We start from the raw sequence: 7,624 nt of genomic DNA, 5'->3' as shown, positions 1-7,624 counted from the left end.
TCATACTTACACATGAACAATGTAGATAAAACCAACATTAAAATTCTTTTCAAAGAAATTTCCTAAAATTTTTTGTATCTTTAATATACAAGTCTGAACAAAATTAAACATTTGTGAACATATGTTTGTTCCTCCTCACCTTAGAATCATTTTAAGCCTAGGTTGGCTAATGTGAATCAAAAAGTTCATCATACCTCTTATGTACCCATGCTAAAAAGGATGTCATGTCAGTACAATTTAACAACTGGAACGATGTTTTTACTTTTGTACTTTAGTTTAGAAGATAGCAGTGTCTTTACTGTTGCAGGAAGAATCACCTGCTAAATGTGAATGTGTCATGCCAGCCAAATGACATCAGAACATGAGATGTACGAAAACATCAACAAATGCATGCTGGTTGTTGACTATTAAAATAAAAGTTTCAGTGTAAAGATAAATTGTATTAAAATTTGTATTGCTGTTGTTAGTTGCAACAATAAGGTGTCAAGTCATAACACAATAAACTAAATATTTTTAACTTTGAAGCTTTAACTGAAAAGAGCCAAAGTGACAAATTTAAAGTATTAAATGATGCATGCATTTTAATACAATAAAATTTAAAGAAACAATATAGCAGTTCAATCAATCTATTTATTACTATGCACTTAAACTTTTATAATAGTCAACATACCAGCATACCAGCATGCATTTACTGATGTTATCGTACAACTAATGTTTTGATGTCGTTTGGCATGGCACGTACACATTTAGCAGGTGATTCTTTCTCCCTCAGTACAGACACAGAGCTGATGGTTACATCCAAATCAAGGTTGAACTTACTAAAGGAAAGTGTGAGATACATAGATAACTGTCTTAAAGATGTAAAGAATGACCCCAGGTTGGTTGTTAAAGGGCACTTCGATGTTTGAAGAAATCAAGGCAATGATCACGTTTACAGCGTGAGAAATTACAGTCACTTTAGGTTGAATAACATGAGTTTATGTAGAACATCGATAAATAACGGCAGCTTTGCGAAAACTGCAGAAATAAATAGAAATACACGAAGGTACCAAAGGTTATGAGACACAACAAATCACTCGGGAAGTCGTGTTTCAGACAAAACACAGACTATTTCTCGCATCAGAGATGACCACAGGCCCAATATATAATTAAAATTCACGAGGCAGAACGTTTCCTCGAAGAAATCAAGGTGTTAGGGTATTTCTTAAAGTGGCGGCTGGGACTTAGCCGCTAGCGAGCCGCGGGGACCGCGCGCACCGCCTAAATAGACGGTTCCCGCTGTGCCCATTTCAAGAAGAATTAAGGAAATCGTCACGGGAAACAGTTCTGAAATTACGGCTAAAACTAGTGCAAATGAACCTTCATAGTTACATGGACTTCCTCGAGGTCATCTAAGTGAAACTGCACAGTTAAATAAGAAAAGTAGGCGGACTTTTCATACTGGTTCCGGTCCTGATTTCCTTACTTCTTCTCGAAACGTGCAGAGCGGGAACCATCTAATAGACCCCAATCTGTTCGGACCAAACCTCCCTAGCCATTCCTGAACCTGTAAACCAGAACGTATTACTACAAGTCCTCAAAAATATTGAACCAAAGTGCGTTATTGTCTACTGATCTGCAAGTATAGCCTGAGACTATGTTGCTTGCAGGCTGCACTCGTAGGAGTCGTAGGTGGTAGAGTTTCAAGTTCAATTGCTGTTTGTCGAGTGAGAGCACGAGCAAACATGTGACAGCGTAAGTCGTCAAGGCTGTTTGACTTTGATCGACTTTGATCCATTATAGAGCTTGAGCATGAATTTTTCTCCAGCCTCAATGACTGCCTTTCGGGAGAACGCTGCGGAGCTGGACCCAACAGATTGGGGTTGGGTGAAGAAGAAAGGGTCAATCAAACCGATTCCTACCGAGTTGTTGTCAGCTCCACCCGATCTTTTGGAAATGATCAGATGTGGATGCAAGCAAGAATGTGGCACTCGGTGCAGTTGCAGAAGAGCTGGTCTTCTCTGCTCCATGGTATGCGCAAATCGTAGAGGACGAAGCTGCTGCAACGGCGAGGCAAGCGTAGAATTGGAAGTATTTTGATAATTCTGAAGATTATTATTATTATTATTATTATTATATTTCACGTTTTCTCAGTTGAGTTATACATAGTACACATATATCACAATAAGAAAATACAGTCATAAGATACAATACAATAAAATAAAACAAGAGTTACAAAAAGCCACAGCCTATGATTCAGATTTCCAGCTTAAGAACTCTTCCATAGAGTAGAAAACTCCTTCAATCAAGAAAGATTTTAATCTATTTTTGAACATTGGGGGGGTTTTGGCTTCAAGAATGAATGTTGGAAGTTTGTTATATATGGTGATAAGTTTAAATTTAGTGTTATTATTGAGACTATTATTTCTGTTAACTAAGTTCCTAGATCTAGTATTGTGGGGATGTTTAGAGATTTCTGAAGTTAGTTTTTCCCTGACAAATACTGAGGCAAAAAAGATGTAAAGGGAAGTTAATGTTAGAATTTTATCATTTTTGAACAGATCTCTGCAGGATGCCGAGGAGTCTCTTATTCCGTTCAGCATTCTGACAGCTCTTTTTTGAAGTTTGAATAACTTTTCCAAGATGTTTTTATGTTTGGTATCAGATCCCCAAATTATGATTCCGAAAGAGAGATAAGATTGAACAAATGAATGGTATACCAGCAGATTTGATTTTTTGTTGAGATTTTGAAGCGATTGTTTTAAGATAAAGATTCCTTTTCTGACATTTTTGCAGATCTCTAGGATATGGTCATTCCATTTTAAGTCCCATGAGATATTTATACCTAGAAATTTAGTGACATATACTTGTTGAATTGGGACATTATTGACACAGATGTTAACGGTATTGTCTTTTTGAGAATTAAAGAGCATGCATATGGTTTTGTTCAAGTTTAGTGCCAGACCTAGAGAGGCAAAGAATTGCTCTACTCTAAACAGAATTTCAGTAGCTTTCCTTTCAATTTCATCTATAGTATTACCTGGGATTATGATGGTAGTATCATCTACATATAAAACAAAGTCTGAAAGAATTTTCTTGATAATGAATCTGATACAATTGGTATAGATAATGAAAAGATAGGGTCCGAAGACACTGCCTTGGGGCACTCCTACTTTTATCAGTCCTTTTTCAGAAAATTCAGTATTTTTGTTATGCGAGTCTATGCCCACATATTGTTCTCGGTTTGCGAGATAAGATGCTACAAGCTCAAGAGCGATACCTCTTATTCCATATTTTTCCAGTATGGATAAGAGAATTTTATGGTCTACACAGTCGAAAGCCTTGCTAAGATCTAAGAACAGTGCAATTGCCAGAAGTTTTTGTTGTTTACATTGTATAACATAATCATTTAGATACAGTATTGCATCTGAGCAAGACTTTCAACAAGATATAGATTTTTTTTTTTTTTCCTCCCGTGTACTGCCGACGCCAGGCTGGCGTATGATTGGCGAAGGAATGCGTGAAGATATAGATGATCCGAGTGTCCTGTAACTAGCTACATGTACGCCAGACCACGTCTCGCGTAACAGGCTTCGCGATATCTCACGAAACACTGTTACGCTGCGACGCGCCTGGCGCACATATAGCTAGGCCTGCGGCGCCGACACCCGAGACGAGTTAAGGAGAGTGTATAGGGGAAAAGGGCCTTCCGGGCCCAAAATTTGACATACTCAACCCATTTGTCGGGGTCTTTTCACTCTAAAAATTAGGGACATGAAACTTCTCCTGTTCGGTAACGGTTTTCATTAAAAGTTTGAATTTTGACAGATTGTTACGTAAAAATCAACGTTTTAGAGATACTAGGAAATCTAGGGACCCTTAAGCCCAAAAGAGGGTGTAGTGCGACCTGTGGTTTAAGTATTACTCCCTTTACAATTCTGTGACATGCAGCCCTTTTACGATGTAATGGACCATTTTGTCTTTTTCACGTTGTTTTCGCCAAAAAATGCCCCATAGCGCCGAAACGGTACAAGAGAGAGCAAAACGGACGAAATTTTCGTCTGAAGGGTTCTACTTTCACGAGTTACCCCTAAGAAGCCCATAAAAAATATTTGAAAAAAATACATTTTGCAACCTGCGGTTTTCGATTCTTAAAAAGGTCAATTTTTGAGCTAGAATGCTCATCTTCAAACTCGATCTGTCTTTTTGTGATACAAAACGACCCTAAAATTCCCAGATCGCTCTCTCAATTCTTTCTCGAGTTATCGTGCGGACAGACATACAAACAGACAAACAAACAGACAAACAGAATGAAACTTTTCCGGTCAGTGGAGTAATGGGCTTCGCTAATCGCTCAGCCAACAAAAGAAATTTATTACTAAGCCATAATGAGAACGCACATTATTTTGAATGCCAATTTTATTTGTAACTAAGATTGATTTTACTTTTTTAAACTGTTCTATTTTAGAAACTTAAGCCTTATTAATAAAAAATACATTGCCACTTACTTAACTTTACCAGTTACTTAAGCAGAAATAGCAGTGCTGAGGTCCCAAAATCCCCATTCACTCGTTTGTTGCAACTGGAGCGCCATTTTGCACCAGGTTTGCACCTTGTCTGCGGCTTGCAAGGGGACTGTTAGGCCCTCGGCGTTCACGCAAGGGCACCAGTTCACCTTTTCCATGATATGCTAGTACTATGAAGGCTGATAAAAGTGTATCACTAAACGTTTGCGCCAGTTTGCACCCGTTTGGCACCTGATAACACGCCGGACAGCTTAGGAAAGGCATTATTTCTAGATGATTGGGCACTTCTGGACCTTCTAGGAGAGAGGGAGCCGGGTGCAGTGTTGCGCGGCTGGTCCGTCAAGTGCTTCTAGACATTAAATATTAATTTGCGACCGTTACACACAAGATTTGCACATTCATACTCCACGGAATGCTCAGATTTGTATTGCATTAGGCACTTCCGGTACCTTCTAGGAGAAATTGATCAAAAAACGATGACGCGCACGCGGGATTTTCGGGCACTTTTAGTATGGTATTAAGGACACTTTTAGGGACACGTGTGCAAATTTAAAGCTCAATACTATCTTAATCCAGGTCAAAACCTAAAACTCCTGTGCTATATCGCAAAACGGGCCTTTCGGCCCGTTTGAGTGACGGCTCGCTTTGAACCATCTTTTTGCCAGGTAAGCCTTTGATGTCTCCTTCGTAATCAAAACTCAACAAACGAAGCATTCTATTTATACGCTGGACATCTTTGGCTGTGTGTGCCGCAGTTCGTAGAATACAATACATGCAACTTATGCCAAATCCCTTCTACGTTATTGATGTTAGCTTATGGATCCAATAACACACATATGAAAAGATGTATAAGACTCGACCCAGAAGAAGTTGAATATACGTCCAGGGATACTCCGAAATGACTCCGAACGTGTGCGCAATGATTTCGCTTTAATAGCTGATAGAAAGGAAGCAGCTTGTAAAGTACAACAAAACAATGAAATTAATGTTTGATTGTATTTTTCATGGGAGTGTACACATTTCATCAATGATGTGCCACCGTAAAATAAGCCCACTCTTCTGCTTAGAAGAAAACATTGAACACTGTAAATTGCTTACGAACTATAGGTTCGTAATGCAAACCAAAACGTTCGTAGCTTACGAAGGATTTTCAAGCGTTGTATTACGAACTAATTGTTTGTAAGCTTACGAACAAATAGTTCGTAATGCAAACCGATTGTTCGTAAGACCCGTCTAGCTTTACAAACAATCTCTTTGCAATACGAACAATTTCTTTGCAATACAAAGAACGAAAATTGTTCGTAACCTTGCAAAGTATTTAGTTCGTAAGCTTTTTACAGTGAACCGACGGCATACTTCTCGGACAAAAGTGTACTCCTGGCAAAAATAAAAATATTTCTGTTTTGGCCATTTTGATAAGAAAAACCTGGAAAAACTCCCTTTTGGGAGAAAACAGTGAAAGCCAAACGAACGAAATTTTAGCCCAAAGGGCTCTTCTTTCACGATTAACCCCTTAGGAGACCATCAAATGTTTCCTAAAATTAATATATTTATTTTTGGGACGCTTTTGTGATAGAAACTCCCTCTAGCGCCGAAACGGCGTGAGAGATAGAGCCAAACGGACGAAATTTTAGTCAAAAGGGCTCTACTTACAAAAGTTACCCCTTAGGACACCATAAAACTGGGAAGATGTACGCCAGACCACGTCTCGCGTAACAGGCTTCGCGATATCTCACGAAACACTGTTCCGCTGCGACGCGCCTGGCATACATCTACCTAGGCCTGCGGCGCTGACACCCGAGTCGGGCAAAGGGCACAGTCGTAAATAGGCCTTTGGGCCCAAAAGTCACTAATTTCGTTCCTCGGGGTTGCAATTTGATTAGTTACCCCACCAGGGACCATCAAAGATTAAAGAGTAAACATTAAAATGTTTTGGGGTCATTTTAGTGTGGAAAACGCCCTCTGGCGCCCAAACGATTCGAGATAGAGCCAAACGGACAAAATTTTGGTCAGAGGGCTCTTCTTTGACGGAATACTTCGGAGAAAGATGTAAAAAATTTATTTTAAAAGAAATGTTTTAGGCTTTTTGTTTTTTGATTTTTTTTGACACGTCAATTTTTGAGCCAGAGGGCTCAATATCAATACAGTTCTTCCTTTTTATGATACAAAATTACAATAAAAATTTGAGTATTCTGCATCAAACCGTTCTCGAGTTATCGTGCGAACAGACAGACAGACAGACGCGAAACTTTTTGATCATCACTGGGGTTATAGGCTTCGCTATCGCTCAGCCAAAAAATACTAGGTAGATGTACGCCAGACCACGTCTCGCGTAACAGGCTTCGCGATATCTCACGAAACACTGTTACGCTGCGACGCGCCTGGCATACATCTACCTAGGCCTGCGGCGCTGACACCCGAATCGGGCAAAGGGCACAGTCGTAAATAGGCCTTTGGCCCCAAAAGTCACTAATTTTGTTCCTTGGGGTTTCAGTTTGATTACTTACCCCACCGGGAACCATCAAAGATCTAAGAGTAAACATTAAAATGTTTTGTGGTCATTTTCGTGTGGAAAACGCCCTCTGGCGCCCACACGGTTGGAGATAGAGCCAAACGGACAAAATTTTGGTCCTTAGGTTTCTACTTTGACGAAATACCTCTAAGAAAGATGTTAAAAAATTCTGTTTTCAAAGAAATGTATTAGGCTTTTTGTTTTTGATTTTTTTGACACGTCAATTTTTGAGCCAAAGGGCTCAAAATCAATACAGTTCTTCCTTTTTATGATACAAAGTTACAGAAATAATTTGAGCATTCTACCTCAAACCGTTCTCGAGTTATCGTGCGAACAGACAGACAGACAAACAAACAGACAGACGGACGCGAAACTTTTTGATCATCTTTGGTAGCAGAGCTGAGAGTGTGCCACTTCTGGACTCGAATAGAGCAGGAGGACTACCCGCATTGCGTAGCTGTGCTGCGGGCGAGTCACCCTCCCAGGCGCTCCAAAGTGACCACACGGCGTCAGCAGGGTCCGGATCAACAAGTTGGTCGTTTATCTAGTTTTTACCTACAAAAATGTCTGTTGAAGGTGGGATGAGGCCGGGAGAGCCCCCCCCCCC

The sequence above is a fragment of the Frankliniella occidentalis genome, unplaced genomic scaffold (assembly GCF_000697945.3).
Source record: "Frankliniella occidentalis isolate FOCC.00 unplaced genomic scaffold, Focc_3.1 Scaffold366, whole genome shotgun sequence".
NCBI lineage: Eukaryota > Metazoa > Arthropoda > Insecta > Thysanoptera > Thripidae > Frankliniella > Frankliniella occidentalis.
Note: the sequence above shows the minus strand (reverse complement) of the source record.